Here is a 17246-nt window from a genome sequence, read left to right on the forward strand (position 1 = left end):
CTCGGAATCATGCGATTCTTGAGTCCATCTTGATTAGTTTTTCATTGTCCTTCCAGTGGTGTGCTCGGTGGCACCCGAATCTACAGTTTTTAGAATTGATTATTTTACCCCTGGGGGCTTATTTGTCATGTTTTCAATCTTTTGCTTCCACATCAGTTCTTGTAGAGTCCACGACCTCATGGAAGGTCACTTTGACTTCTTAGAGTCTTGTTTTCTATTTTCGCTTCCGCATTCGGATCCGTTATCGGATCATCCTTACGGTTCATCGCTGGACACGCTGGCCTAAAAACCATGGTCGTCACATAATTCCCCCATATTCCCATGTGTTCCAGATTAATTAAAATCCTATTTACATCAATTTACATGTATTCAATTAAAGGTTGAACAAGAAAACCTCAAAACAAGCAGTACATAAACATACAATGGCAGTCAGTTATAAAACAACAAAGACACGAAGACGCAGATTAATTTAACTCATTTTTATCTTCCTGGAGTTGTATTAGCCATGCAAAGAACACGAGCCAAAGGAAAAGAGATAGGATTAGAACTTGCCTTTGAGATTCCTGTTCAAAAATCTCAACGTCGTCTTCTAAGTTCTCCGACGACTCCTACTGCAATCCCTCCTCTGTTCTCTCTCTGCGTCCACAGTCGTGAATAGGGTTCTAAAACCCTAGGCAGAACCTTATTACGTATATTTATAGGTTTACAGGTTTACACAAAATCCTAGTTTAACTCAAACCCAACATTGAATCCTTAGCCGGCCCATAAAACCCTATTTAAAACTGCATCGGCTACATACATAACTTCTAAAAATACAAAAAACCCTAATTTAATAAATAACACCTTTAACCATTGTGATAAAATACAATCTAATTTAATAAACAACTAAAATAAATAAAATCCAATTAAATAAACATGAGATTAAAATAATTAATCAAATAAGATCAAAACAAAACCATTTAATTAAATACACAATTAAATAAAATAATTAAATAAAATAACCACATAATACAAGTAATTTAAATAATGCACAATTAATAAATTAATACACAATTCAACAATTAAATAAATTCCAGGACTATCCTTTTAAAATTAGGGGTATTACACACAATGTCCTCAATGTGCAAAGAGAACAAAGGAAAGAGTATACTTTTGCAGCTAAGCAAAGAATGGCCGGGACACAAGTATCCAAAGTAGGTGGCATAGCCCCCCCAAACTTAGGATTAACTGTGGTCCTGAAAAGATGGCACTGGATAAAAGTTCATTAGACAACAAAAGGGATAATAACAGTGCACAATGGACATGCAAGTGTAAATAGGATAAGAAATTGAAGTAAGGAGAGGAAAAAGGGTGGTCCTAAAAAAATTCGGGTAGTACTCTCTCTTACTGAAGTCATTAGGATGCACCTGATGGAGTCAATCACAGACAGATATATCAATACACATATATGACATCCAAAAACAAAGTATGCATAAAAGAGAAATAAAGTATAGTACAGTACATCCAGTGTCGAGGCCAACAGACTGGCATAAAAAATAACAGTAGCAAAAGTATGGAAGATATCACAGATATATAATAGGAGAAGATATAAAAATCATGAAAAGGAGGTAGGACGGGCAGGGCATGCTCCGCGATGTCTCTGGATAGATCTCGCAATGTGGCTATGATGTCTGAGCGGAGTGAAGCAATATCAGCCCAGATGGAAACCATGCCATCCTCCAGAGTCTAAAGACGCTCTCCGAAGCTGGGTATTTGAACTGGAGCCTCAAGTGCTGCTAGAGCGGGAGAATGATGATCTTGAGCCTGTTCCTCATCATAAACGGGTGACCCAACTGGAGAATGCTGCTCTAGGTCCTCTACGGGTTGCTCCAAATCAATATCCATATGCATGGCAGCCGGATCAACTGGTACATCGTCCACCGCCTGCTCTGCTGCTGCAGCTGCTGCCTGCTCTATCTCCTTTCTCTCTAGCTCCTCGACTGCCTCTACAGCGTCGACTCTTGATAAGAGCCTTGTAGCTCTTATTCCAGTCCTTCTTCTAGAACGAGTAGGCCCCAGCCTTAGTACGCTCCCGCGGCTGGAAGGGATAACACTGGTCTCTCAGAATCTGTGTGATGAGATGGCCAAATGGGAGATACTTAGCCTATTTGGGCTTGGCCTTGCTGATGTGATCAACATATAGCTTCATCATAATGCTTTAGATGAGTACATGAATGGATAGCCAATGCCTTGTATAGAAGGCATAGAGAGCTGTCAGATAATCGCCGCGCCTCTGTATCCTGTGGTTGGCAATAAAATCATTTCGGTATAGCACCGATCAAAGAACCAAAGGTCGTCTAGCAGAAAAGTCCGAGTGGCGAAAGTCTCGTCACCTGCATAGTGACCTGTGAGTGCCACGGCCATGTCTGCATAAGAAGGCCTCCATAAAGTAGGATAAGTATCCTGGAGATCGGGAGGGCAGATGTGTGGACATTGGCATGATCTGGATAAAGTGTCCACAGTAATACTGATGGGGTAGCCGTTAATGGTAGTTCGCAGCTCCGCCAGGTTACTCAGGGCAGGTCAGAGGTTTTGGAAGAAAATCTGGACCAACCTTGGGTACACTGGGTATGTGACAGGGGCTAGTATGGCTGAGATGCCCCTTCGGTCTATATCGTCATATGCTGCTCTGGTAAGAACAGACTGGGAGAAGAAGTCTATATTAAAGATCGACTCATGCGCCACCTAAAGGCATGAGTATCTCGGCAATGGCCGTTCTAAGTCCTAGGCTGGCTGAAATGGTGGTGGTGATGGAGATGGTATGTGCTTAGCCTCAGTGTCAGCCTATGAAGAAGATGCCTCAGCCGAAGACTGTAGTCTACTGTCAGCGGATAGAGACTAAGGTGGAGTAGGCTCTGCTAGCTCCTCCTGAATATGAGAGGGCTCTAGCTCTGGCTTGTGAATGGGGTCCTGGACGTGAGATGGACCTACCTGGTCATTTAATCTCCGCCTGGCTCTGTGGTGATAATGTCCATGAGCAACAGTCTTGACCCTAGCCATAGCCTACAAAATAAAAGAAAACTCAAAAAGGAAGTCAGTGCCGGTATAAACAATTAAAGCACAGTTTATAGAATCATGTATGTCAAATAAGATAGACAAAACAGATAAAGAACATGAATCTATGCAAGAAATAAGTGACATGATGTGAAGCATGCTAGACAATATAAGTATAGAATGCATCCAATATGGAAAACACAGGCATTGGGCATGTATGAGATATCATGAAACACAAAAAATGGTGTGTGAAGTGTATATGCAAATTTGTGAAGTTCGATCGATCTCGAATAAGTGAGATCGATTTGTTACAGATCGATTTAAGAAAGAGTTCGATCGATCGAACTGTGAGGTGAAATTTGAAAAGTCATAGATCTATGACGTGGATGGCACGGGGGCCTCATAAACAAGCTTGTGGGCCCCTCTACACAACAAATCAACAAATTTGGTCACTTTCCTTGGCCCGTGACCCCCAAAATCAAGAATTAAAATAAAAAAATATAAAATGATATATATACATATATATACACATATATACATAGCTTCAAAGCTTCATCAATGGCAAGATTCATCATCAAATCACCTTAGATTTAACATATAAAGCATGAATTCATGAAGATAAAGCTTGAATCAAAAGAGGGGTTTCGGATCTTACCCAAAATCTAGAGATGAGATGAAAGGGAGATGAAATGTGAGATCCAAGATGAGGGAGAGAGATTTGAGGTGAGATAGAGTCGCCGGAGGGTTCGCCGGAGGTAGGGAAGTGAGTTGCAGTGGCGAGGGAAGAAGATGAGGGTGTTAGATCGATCTGTGGTATCGATCTAATAACCCTAGGTTTGATTTTTAAAAACGTTCCTTTACCAGTTTGATCGATCGAACTGAATTCTCAGATCGATCGAACTTCAATCGATCTCTCCTCACTAAAAGACAAAATTGCTTTTGTTTTGAAGCTTTTGAAAATTAGAAATCAAAAATTAAAAATGAAAAATATATATATATATATATATATCTATATTTTTGGATTTTTGAAAAAAATAAGACAAAATAAAATAAAAATAGACAAAAATAATATAAAATAAAATATTTTTTGAATATAAAATAAAATAATATAAAATAAAATATATATATATATTTTTAGAATTTTTGAAATATAAAATAAAAGAAAAAAAAGAAAATATTTTTGGGATTTTTTTAAAATTTAAAATTCAAAACAAAAATCAAACTTAAATCAAAACAGTAAATCAAAGAACAGAGATCGATCTCTCCAAGATCGATCTCAGAAGAACTCCAATCGATCGAACATGCAAAAACCTGCAGACATGTTCGATCAATGGGACCGAGAGGCCTTTTGTAGAGGGTGAATGCAGGTTCAAAATTTTTCTAAGTGTTGAGACTGCAGATTGATCCAAGATGAAGTTGGATTGATCAAAGAACTAAAGATCGATCTAGGAACAAGTTCAAACGATGGGACAGAGAATTGAAATATGCAGGTTTTCTTCGAACGATTGGACAGAGAGGTGATTAGATGCAGGTTGGATGCAAGTATGGAGTTCGATCGATCGAACCTCCTTGGAGATCGATCGAACTGATGCAAAATGCTCATTTTCAACATGAAAATGCATGCAATCCTAATCACAGTTCCTAGCAATGTATATGAACCTAAAGCAAATATCTAGACTTTGCAAGAAATGAAATTTAAAATAGAAATGAGGGAGGAATAGGGTTGTGACCCCTTACGAAATGTACTAGTCTTTAACGTCTCTAGCAAGACATTGGGCTCTTTTAGCTCGGATCAAACATCTTGTAGTGCATCCCCTCCTTAATGGGGTGATAAGTTCTTTAAACTCCACCCAACAAATGGTTCCCTAGAGAACTTGTTGGATTAAGCTCAAAAGAAATTTTTGGTCCTTGGTTACAATGATCTTTGGGCTTCCATGCCCTTTTAAAACAAGATTTTGAAATAACTTTCTTGGAATTCAGGGTTGAAGATGAACTTTTTGGAAATTTGGTTTCACACAAAGACTCTATTCCTTCACATTCATGGTCATGATATTTCTCTACAACATTCACTTCTTCATGCTTGTCAAATGAATTGGGGGTCGGATTGAAGATATTCAACCTTACTTTCTTGTAGCCAAATGAGATCTTCATTATCCCCATCCTACAATTAATGTTGGCATTCGTGGTTGCCAAGAACGGATGACCAATGATAACGGGAATTTGGCTCTTAGGATTCGGGACCGGTTCCGTATTAATGACAACGAAATCAATGGGGAAGAAAAATTTATCAATCTTAATCAATACGTCCTCAATGATACCCCTAGGCTTTTTGATGGATCGGTCGGCAAATTGCAAAACCACCAACGTCGGTTTCAAGTCTCCTAAGCCTAATCTGACATAAACTGAATATAGAAGAAGATTAACACTTGCTCCTAAGTCTAGGAGAGCTCGATTAATGGTATAATCACCAATGATGCATGAAGTGGTAGGTGAACCAGGGTCTTTGAACTTTGGAAGAGTGTTATGTTGCAAAATAGAGCTCACTTGCTCGGTTAAAACCATTTTCCTAGGTGCTTGGCTTTTGTTCTTCTTATTTTGGGTGCATAAGTCTTTCAAAAACTTGGCATAAGTCAGAATTTTCTTGATTGCATCCAAAAGTGGAAGATTGACTTTCACTTGCCTAAACACATCCATAATTTCATTTGTTTTGGCCTTTTGCTTGTCAATTGAAATGGATCCTTTTAAGGCATCCAGAAATGGAGCTTTTGGTTCAAAAACCTTTCAGAAATTTTCTTTGAAGTCTCTTCAACAAAAGAAGTTTTGAAATCATTTTGTAAATCACTTTTCATCAAATCAGTTTTCAAATCGCTTTTCAGCACTTTCTCACTTGAATGCTTATGCATATGCAATGAAGGAGGAATAGGATGTGAAACGGGACCGGTTTCAACTTTGGGTTGCACCAGTTCACTCTCTTCATTGTACATACCCACTTGATTATCCAGAATCTTTCCACTTCTCAAGGTTGTCACCGCATTGACATGCTCTATTGTGTGACCTTCCGATGAGGAAGGAGTCTCCACAACACATTGTTGCTTTGGTGGGGCATTCAAAGGCATTTTCCCTTTCTCTTTAGCATTTAAAGTGCTAGCTATTTGCCCTACTTGGGTTTCTAGCTTAGCAATGGATTGAGAATGAGAATGATGCAATTGAGTGTTCGCCTCTAGAGTGCCTAGAGCGGTCAAAACTTTCTCTTTAAGAGCGGGACTCCTAGAATTTCTTGAGAATATGATGGTTGATTAGGAAAATGAGAATTAGCAAATTAATTTCCTTGTGATTGAAATGATGATCTAGAACCTTGGGAACCTTGGCTTTACATCAGAGGTGGAACATACTTCCCTTGGAAACCACCTTGGGAAGGGTTTGAGCCTTCCCCTTGGTTTCTCTAAGAGAAATTCGGGTGATTCCTCCAACTAGAATTATAGTGATTGCCATAAGGATTATTCCCTTAATTAACAAAAGCTGCATTGACTTGTTCATGATGCTCACTTTGCACATGTCCATGGGGACAATTAGAAGTATAATGTAAAACACTTGAACTAGTCATACATGTCTCATTGGATGCATGATGGGAATGGTTAGGGATGGAAGATACTTGATTTGCCGAGTTTTGGTTGATTAAGAATTGATCAAACCTTTAAGACAATGATTTCATCTTGGCGGCTATTTCATTGGAATGGTTAACTTGATGTAAGCCAACACTCTTCCTTCCACTTGAATTCCTACCATTCTTAGAAGATAAAGTTCGATGCAAAGAATTTTCACTCATGCTCTCATAAAGACGCCACACGTCATCCTCATGCCTATTAATGTAAGAGCCACCCATGGAAGCATCAACCTTGCCCTTGTAATTATCGGATAAACTCTCAAAGAAATATTGAACTAATTGCCATTTAGGCATGTCATGATGTGGACACTTCCTAAGCAATTCATTAAATCTTTCCCATGCCTCATGGAACGTTTCCCTATCCCCATGAAAACTCTCGAATTGAGGTTCTTATGGCATTGGTCTTAGAAACCGAATAGTACTTTTTCAAGAACTCTTGTTGCATTTCTGCCTGAAAAGTTATTAAAAAAGGCCTAAGATTGTTAAACCAATATTTTGCCTTGTCTTCAAGGGTGAATGGAAAAAGTTTAAGCCTTAAGACCTCTTTCGGCATGTCCGTGTATCTTATGGTGGAACATACTTCAAGAAACTCATCTAAATGCTTGTAAGGTTCTTCACTTGGAAGTCCATGATAGTTAGGAAACATTTGAATGGTTTGTGGTTTGATCTCATAGTGGTGTGCTTTAAATGGTGGCAATTGAATGCATGATGGTGCATTGTATTCATTAGGTACATAGTGATCTTTTAAAGCAAGGGGAGGATTATTAATTGGAGGTGCAACATGGGCACCTTGATTGCCTTGAACTATGGGAGGTTTGTGGAACAAACATTGGCTTAGGCATTCCCAATGGAACTTGGCCTTGTTGTTGTGGTGGGTGAATGAATGGCATCGGCATGCCTAATGGTACTTGCATGTTATCATAATGCATATTGGGGTGGAGGATACCTTGTTGGTCTATGTGACCAAGGTCCTCCACATGGTCCTCGTTATGTACTTTCATTGATGAAATGGATTGACTAGAACTTCCTCTTCCCCTAGGGTTTTGAATAACGGATTCAAGATGAAGATTAAGAGGGACAAGAGTAGGTTTCAATAATCTATGACCATGCATACACAACAAAACACAACAACCAACAAGTAATGAATAATCACTTTACCTTCACAACAATTCTACAATTAACAAACTTCCTCCACATACAATGATCCCATACTCTTATGTTATCGACAATATGCAAAGAATAATAAAATTGCCTCCACGTGGGCTCACGATTTATATAAGAATTAAAAAACAAGCCTCCACGCGGGCCGATGATTAAACTAGAGACTGAGTTAAGAAAGAGCTCATAAAGGGTCCTTTAGCACTTCAATTCAATTTTCAATTTTAGCCTTGCAAAATTTTTTAGATTTTAGGTTTTTCCTGGCTTTTGCTTAGCTCCTTGCTTAAAATGCTCCTTTACTCACCTTCTAACTCAATGCACTTAGTCAAACAAGAACTAACATAATAAGTAACCAAAATGAAAATGAAAATAAAGTAAAGACATGATAAAAAAGTACTAATTCCTAATTGATTCCACAAATACGACATTGCCTTCAATCAATCCCCGCCAACGGTGCCAAAAACTTGGTGCTTGCCGTACCTATGCACCAAAAGTTTGCAAAGAGAGATGTTTGTTGGTCTAAGATGAGTGTGGCCAAGTTTTACATTTATAATTTGCCACTACTAACTTTCACTAAAAATATAGTTAGGGCGAGTAGGGATCGTCCCAAGGGATTGGTGGGTCGTATTAAGTTGTGGAATCGAGATTAGGGTTAGTAGCTCGAGTGATCAAAAGATTGGTTGGTGGTTAAATTATACTAAGATGTAATTTAAACTAAAGTAAACAATTGAATGCAATAGAGAGAAAATAAAAGAGAGAGATCTTGGGATTTAGAGATCATCACTAAGCATAGCTTTTCTACACCCTTAATGAATGATTAATGAGGGGGAAAACATGTATTGCAACAATAGTGTGTGTGTGTGTGGTTGTTTCAACAAGCATGGATAACTTATTAAGTATATATTGTCTAAGCAACATGATGGATAGCACAATATATCAAACTAAGCCATTAATCCTTTTTTTAAGCTCACAATCCAAACACATCACAAGGTTAGAGACATATGCTACTTGTTTTCACAAGTATGGAACATCAAACAACAAGCATGGATTGTCCTCCCATTTAACATCTAAACTACAACTAAACTACAATTAAGCTAATGACATGAAATTAAACTAATTAAACTAAGGGAAAAGCACAATCCATCAAGAAATGAGTATGAACCATCAAATAAACCACAAGAGCATTCTATTAAGCACTATGTCTTGACAATCTCTAGATCTATAGCATCAATACATATAGACATGCATCAATAACACAAGAAATAGAGACAAACACATGAACATCTATTCTAGCATACATAGACATATGGATAGAATGAAATGATCAATTGGAAGCATTAAACCACACAAATCATTGAAATAACAAGATCTATGTATATAAAAGTGTCAACACATGTATCACAATACAAATCCCCTTAAAAATACATAAATTAAGATGTAGAAAGCATGCTTAGGGCTAACTTTTGCCCCAAGAGGATGTCTAGCCACTCATGGATGGTGTCCTCCAACCCTCAAGGACTAACTCTATGGTAGAGATTGCTCCTTTTCTTGGCGGATGGAAGAACTCCAAGCTTGTGTCTCTAGCCTCATCTCTTCTTTTCTTCCTTTCTAAGAATATAAAAATTGTGTCTTTAGTGTATGTATGTCTCTCTATCAATATCCTATCAAGAATGGCTCATATTCCTTATATAGGTAGGTTAAATATCACCCCCAATGACCTGGGCTCGTACACCAATATTCCCCCTAACGATTGGATATGAGACAACTTTTCATGAGCTAGAAATTGGATTTTCTTGCACTTAGGGAAGTTCGATCGATTGAACTTGTGGTGAGATCGATCGAACATGGCAGAGATCTATCGAACTTAAGCTGGATCGATCCTCTATGGTGGCGACTTTTTGGATAAAGATAAATCTGAGATATTTTGGGGAACGAGACAAAAGTGGTAGGTAGGGTGGTACAACTGGATAAGATGGAATCTTTTCGATCGATCTGAGAATTGTTGGATCAATTAAAATTTATGGGATCTATAGATAAGGACAAAATAGCTTGGATCCATCTTGAAATGTCTAGATTGATGAACTTTCGATCGATCGAATATTTTCTGAGATCGATCGAACTTTGTGAATTTCCACCACTTGTTTCCTTTTGTTCCCACTTTGTTCCTTTCTTTGATTCATCTTAAGATTGCTTCAATTATGCTTTTATTTAGCTCAGTTAGCTTATTTTGGGGATAAGTACCTGAAAATGGAAATAATACAAAATCAATCTAAAGCGGGAAAATAAGATAGATAAAGGTTCTAGAATACCTAAGCTTAAGGGGTTTAAATGCGCATTTTTCAGTGCTCATCAGCATACATATAACTTGAAGTTCAATGGCCCTTGGCCTCATAATATACATACAAAATAAGCTTCAAATATGCTTGGATACACATTACATGTCAAAGAAGCCATCTTAGCATACAAAGTACCATACAACCATGGTACACAAAGATAACATCCAAAAGTATAGCATGCTAAACAAGTGCATGTCCATATACAAAAATGTTCCAATTTGCTTATACGCCTCTAAGGATGATGAGCATCTGAGAACATTGTTTCCTTACCTGTAAAATAACCCACACAACTAAGGTGAGTAATCAAGTTACTCGTAGGAAGAAGCATATGCGTATACCTTAAAGTTTCAACATCATTGTAAGATTAACATAGATGTATACAAGGGAGCATTCCACTTAACGTCTATGTTCAAGGTGTTCTAAAGAATCATCTTAGGCTAACTTAATGATTCTATAACAATGCAATAACAAAATCAATGTACATAACAACATCAATTCATAAATAATAGAAATTACAAGTCATAATTAAGCATTGGTTGTCAACTTAGAATTTAATGCGAAATCAATTAGTGGAATACTTGGACATCGAATCTCGGATAAAGCCAAGACCTAAACGATTATTCTGGGCATTAACTCGTTGGGAATACCACTCTAGTGCGCACTATAAATGGAGAGGACTCATACCTCCCGTACTAGAGCCAAACTCTAGCCATATCACTTGTAACAATGTCCCAAGAGAATCCAAAATATATTAAGTTTAAAACTTATACACAATATTAAGGCATATATATACCACCTTCCATGCACAAGTATTTTGAAACCACACAAATCATGTCTTAGGGTTCCAAGTCTAGAATGACAGTATAAATGACAAGTCTTTATCATGATACAATGTATAAAACAATATCACTAGCTTATCAATTTAAACTATCCCTCGACAATAAGCTTTATCTACTAATCTTTAACATTTTGGCAACAAGCTTATAAAATAATCACGATAAGTCCTCAACAAAAATATAGAATTATCACCACCATAATATAACCATTCAAGTCAATAGAAATTGTATATGGCATTTATAATTCTACAAGAGTTCTATATTACTACCATATGTGAAAATACTAGAATTTAGCATACTACTAAATCATATAATCTTTCTACACATGGTATATACATATTATACATGCTTAAATCAATAAACCCTAAGTCAAAAGGTGAGGGTTTCCTATAATATGCAAGACTATCATGTTAAAAACATGTACACAATGTATATTAAACCCCAAAGGACTCAAAACACTCAAAATATAAACATACTACCACCCCTACCTCAATAGAGAATTAAATCTCTATAATCCAACCAACCAAGCTCCAAAATGGAAAACAAGTCTAGGGTTTTGAAGAGGAGAGTGAGAGGAAACTTTTGTCTCCCAAGGTTAATGGTCTAAGGTGAGTGGAAGGAAGCCAAAATGAAGCAAGAAGCTCTAAACCAAGCTTTTCATCAATGGTGGCTAAGTTTAGGGTTTTTGAAGAATAATGAAATGAAAAAGATCAAGTGTAAAATGGTGAGTGGAGGATCTAGTATTCCTCCACTCACTATGTGCTCTTAAACTACCTCTCACGAACACACAATGCAAGACTAATTTGTGAGCCTACACTTGTCACAAATCAATGGCTCATTCCTAGGCTTAATCTTAAGCCTACACTTGTCAATCATCTGAGCCAACAAGTGCACCAATCCTAGGTCAACAAGTGGATGAATCTTCACCCTCCAAATGTTACAAGATGATACATCCCAGTCTCTCCACTCCAATGCCAACAAGTGGCTCCATGAGAATGTGACACTTGTCACATTTTCCAAAAATTGCAAAAAGGTCATTTTCTAAAATATCTTCCAAATTAAATTACAAAATGGTCCTTAAGACGAAAAATAATTACTTTCCATAATTACACTAAAACCCCAAAATCAAGAATATTTACAAGAAAGTATGCATCCATACCCTTTACGAAAAAGTAAGCAACTAGAATGTATTTTCTACAAAAGTAAAAATACCAATGTCATGGAAATCAAATACCATGGATGCATGCAAAGCCGGACTCAAATTCAAGCACAAAAAGTGAGGTTATGCAAGGAAGAATGATAAACGAAAAAAAGACAAAATAGGGAAAAGGATAAAAAAAAATTACCAAAAAAAAAGAAAGGAAGGAAAATGACCGAGTCATTATAACCTATCCTCCTTAAAAGGATTTCGTCCCCGAAATCACGTCGTACCTAAAAGAGAGAACAAATTAGGATACCGAGAGCGAACCTCTTGTTCGAGCTCCCAGGTAGCCTCCTCAATGCCGTGATGTGTCCACAAGACCTTACCCAATAAAATGGTCTTGGTTCGCAAGACCTGCTCCCATGAAATAAGAATCTGGACTGGACCCTCATCGTAGGTCACGTCCTTATTAACAATAACATCTGTCCACTGTATAACATGCGATGGATCCGGTTCGTACTTCCTCAATATAGAGACATGGAAGATGTCGTGAACCCTATCAAGGTATGGCGGCACTGCCAAATGATGAGCAACTTCACTCATGCGGTCCAAAATCTGAAATGGTCCAATGATCCTAGGAGAAAATTTGCCCGTCTGTCGAAATCTCAGAAGTCCTTTCCGCGGAGAAATTTGGAGAAAGACGTGATCCCCTACTGTAATACCCCTGATTTTAAAAAGATATTCCTGGTATTTTGATAAAGTATTTAATTGCATTTTTGTTTGTTACTTGCATTTTTATTTATTTAATTGTTTATTTGTCTGTTGAGTTGAATTATTTAAATGAATTGTTTTATTTAAAGGAATTATGTTATTTGTTTTATTTAAGGAAATTACATGTTTAATTTGAGTATTGGTTTAATTGTATATTTTATTTTATTTAAATGTTGTATTTAAATGAATTAAATGCTTTAATTATTTAACGTTGTTTATTAATTAGTAGCCGACAAAGTTTATAAATTAGGTTTTGTTCTATGCGCCGATTAAGTTTCAGTTTAAGGTTTAATTGGACTTAGGTATAGTTGTCTATAAATATATACCATACGTCTGCCTAGGGTTTTAGAACCCTATTCGTGGCACAGTAAAGGCAGAGACATAACAGAGGAAGGATTGAGAGAACAGAGGCATCGTAAGGGCTACCAAGGAGGTTTTGTTTTGGATTAAACTAGAATAATAGGAGGCTTGACGGTAATCAGTATTGTCAGAAACTTAGAGACGACGCCGAGATTTCATAACTGAAATCACAGGCAAGTTCTTTTCTTTCTCTCTCCCGTTGGCCTGTGTTCTGCGCACCTAGATAGGCTCTAGGGTTTTAATGGATCATTAACTGAATTGTGCATGTTTATTATATGTTAAATTGAATATTTTCATGTGTTGAATTAATTCAGTTACGGTTCTTGCAAGTTTTGTTGCAGTGTTTGATTTTCTTAAGCATATTTAATCGGTTAGTGTTCTAAGGTTCTTAATAATGTAAATTGGTTTAAGTAATGGTCTAGGATGATACTGGACACACTTAGGATTCCTCTGAACAGTTTTAAAAACCAACATAAAGGTTGGAAGTGGTCAGAGTCGAAGCAGACGGTCAGAAACGCACCAAGGCTCTCAGAGAGGGAGAGAGCCGGCTCTATGGAAGAGAGAGCCGGCTCCCTCATCTTCAGAGCCTGCTCTGGGGAGTCCAGAGTTGGCTCCCAACCCTCCTGATCCGGCTCCAAGAGTTATGGAGCCAGCTCTATGCTCTACAGAGCTTGCTTTTAAGTTTTGAGAGCAGGCTCCCATGTTTTAGTGCGTTCTGGGTTTGTTCGGGTGCACTGTTTGGACGATTTAGGAGTTTTGAACTGTTCTGGAAGTAGACTGGGGTATTTAACATGTATTACAGGTGTTATTAAAAGCTCTCGTTGCATAGTTTATACAGTATGCGAATAGAATGAATAGTATGAAATTAAACAACTATGCATGCTATTTACGGTAGGAAAGGATTTAATTGCCTAATTTTAAATTAGCAATTTAATGGATTATAGCAGGAGTTAAATTCTTATTTTTTTGATGCACAGTAAAGTTATTTGTTAGCCAAATATGACCTATACATATGCTGAACTTTAATTGCCGAAAGATTAAACTTGTTTCTGCAATTACATGTATTAAGGATTTGATTTAATTGTTGAAATATTACACACTACTCTGCAATTAACTAGATTATGGTTTTAAACTGGATTATGGTTTTGGAATTAAATTGCTAAAATATTATACATCATTCTGCAATCAACTGGATATAGTTTTGAACTTTAATGACTAAAATAGTACACTATTTTGCAATTACCTGGACTATGGTTTTGAACTGGATTATGGATTTGGACTTAAGTTGCTGAACTGTCATCTAAGTTATATAATTTACATGGATGTTGTAGATTGTATGCACCAGTATGGGATGGTGGCATACTAGGGATGGTTTAGCTCAAAACGCTAAGACCTACCCTATTGGAATAAAGGAATGGATTGTAAAAAATTGACTCCTACTTATATTTAAGTCAGATCAACTGAGTAAGTTGAGTGACCACCTGAATTAACTATTGCTTGTAGTTAAGTCATATCAACTGAATAAGTTGAGTGATTAACTGGATTATAAATTGTATGTCAGATCAATGAAAAATTGAATGATATACTATGGTTTTGGATGAACTTTAGATATATGATTATGGTACCATGAGATGAGCTTGAGTCTCAAGCTCGTTGGTTAGGATGCGTATATGTAGTGGATACGTAGCTGGCTATAATAGGTTGAGGTGTACCCTGTTAGGTCTAGGTACTCATGCCCACCTTTGGGTGCGTTTTTACATACTACCTTCTATTCAGGTTGAGACCCCTTCGTAGTCCAGTGAATGTCCCTTAGTGTGGATATATATGTATTTATGGACTAGATAGATATTGTGAGATATCTAGGGTGTATCTGCGTATCGGGTCACTGTATGGATTGCAGTTAGATTAGAACTTCTTTGTGGGCCTGACCCACTCTTCTATTTTTTAGGTATCGGACAGTTCCAGTCTTAGGCTTGATCATGCTGAGTAGAGACTATCATTCACTCTACCGACGCCGTAAGATCTCATTCCATATTTTAGATTTGGTTTTATTTTCAGTTATTTTATGTTCAGTTGGGATTTGATTTAGGGGTCCACTAGATGGATTCCCGAGTTGTACTCTTGGAGGTTTTGGAGAGTTGGGTTTTATAAATCTTTATTTGGAGGATTTTCTATTTAATAAATTCTTTCAGCTTTATTATTTAATTCTGAATTCTTTTTAATTTTTGTATTCGTTTATATATTAATTGTTTGATATTTCCCTAGGGTTTGGGCCTGATCAACCCATGTCTCGAATTCGAGGGTTATCACACCTACCTCAAAAGACAAGGATCTCCTCCTCCTGTCAGTATAACTCTTATGTCTACTCTGAGCTATAGCCAACCGCTGTCGAATCAACTTAATCTTTTTTGTAGTCTCAAGGACAATATCGGGACTTAAGGCGATTGTATCACCTACCTCGGTCCAATAAACTGGAGATCTGCAATGTCTACCATACAACGCCTCAAAAGGTGCCATGCCAATACTGGTCTGGTAACTGTTGTTGTATGCAAACTCAACCAAGGGTAAGTAGTCTTCCCAACTACCCCCAAAATCCAAAATGCAAGCCTGTAGCATATCCTCCAATATCTGAATGATTCGCTCCAACTGACCACCAGTCTAAGGATGGAATACCATGCTGAAATAAAGTCTCGTATCAAGAGCCTCCTGAAAACTCTTCTAAAAGTGAGACGTGAATCTGGGATCCCTATCTAAAACAATGGATACTGGAACCCCGTGAAGCCTAACAATCTGCCTCATATACAATCCACTAAGTCTCTTTGCATCATCTGTCACTACCATAGGTAAAAAGTGAGTCGTCTCAGTTAATCTGTCAATAATGATCCAAATGGCATCATTCCTTGCCTTGGATCTCAGAAGTCCCATCATGAAATCTATAGTGATGTGCTCCCACTTCCACTCTACCACTGATAGTGGTTGCAACAAACCTGCCGGTCTCTGATGCTCTGTCTTCACTTGCTAACAAGTAAGGCATTTAGCCACGAACTGAGAAACATCTCGTTTCATGCCTTTCCACCAAAACTGTCTTCGCAAATTGTGATACATCTTTGTACCACCAGGATGAACTGCGAGTCAAGAATGGTGAAAATCCTAAAGAACAACGTCACGACATGACGAAGGAACAAACATGACACACCCCAACCCAATTTACTCTAGTTAATAAATTAAACAAATTGGAATGTATCTAACCATTTGCATTAACCTCATTTAACATGACATCATCATATATCAGAGTACCTGCTTAATAAGTTACAATCTAAAAACATATTATAGGCCTGGTATGCAAATTCTGACAAACTAAAACGTTAACGACAAGTTACACTATTAAATACTACTACAATATTTACATCTTAAACAAAAGACATTTCATTGTTCCTTTCCCCATTCACACACAAGATTCTAAACTTGGCAGTAACAACCCAACTTGATACCTGAAAAATATAAATATGGAAGGAATGAGCTTAAAGCCCAGTGAATGCAACACTACTACATCAGAGTAATATAAACAATTATTATCAGATAACTTCAATTAAACTTCATTAACATATTATAGGCATTAAAATATAGTACTCTCCTTCTAGGCCAGAGTATGGACCTTATATAATATAGTACTCTCCTTCTAGGCCAGAGTATGGACCTTATTTAAATATAATACTCTCTTTCTTGGCCAGAGTATGGACCTTATTTAATGTAGTACTCTCCTTCTAGGCCAAAGTATGGACCTTATATAATATAATCAATTTATGTATATTCATCTTCAATTTACATAAATAGCTTCAATACTTCAATTGAACATATTCAAGTATAAACTTCCAGTGAGTACACTCACCTTGGCTACTTCCTGAAATATTTACTTATCCCCTGGAAATGTTGAAGTTGTTAAGTCA

Source organism: Cornus florida, unplaced genomic scaffold, assembly GCF_030987335.1.
Source record: "Cornus florida cultivar Cherokee Brave unplaced genomic scaffold, ASM3098733v1 CherokeeBrave_3.0.0_Hap2_Chr02, whole genome shotgun sequence".
Taxonomy (NCBI): Eukaryota; Viridiplantae; Streptophyta; class Magnoliopsida; order Cornales; family Cornaceae; genus Cornus; species Cornus florida.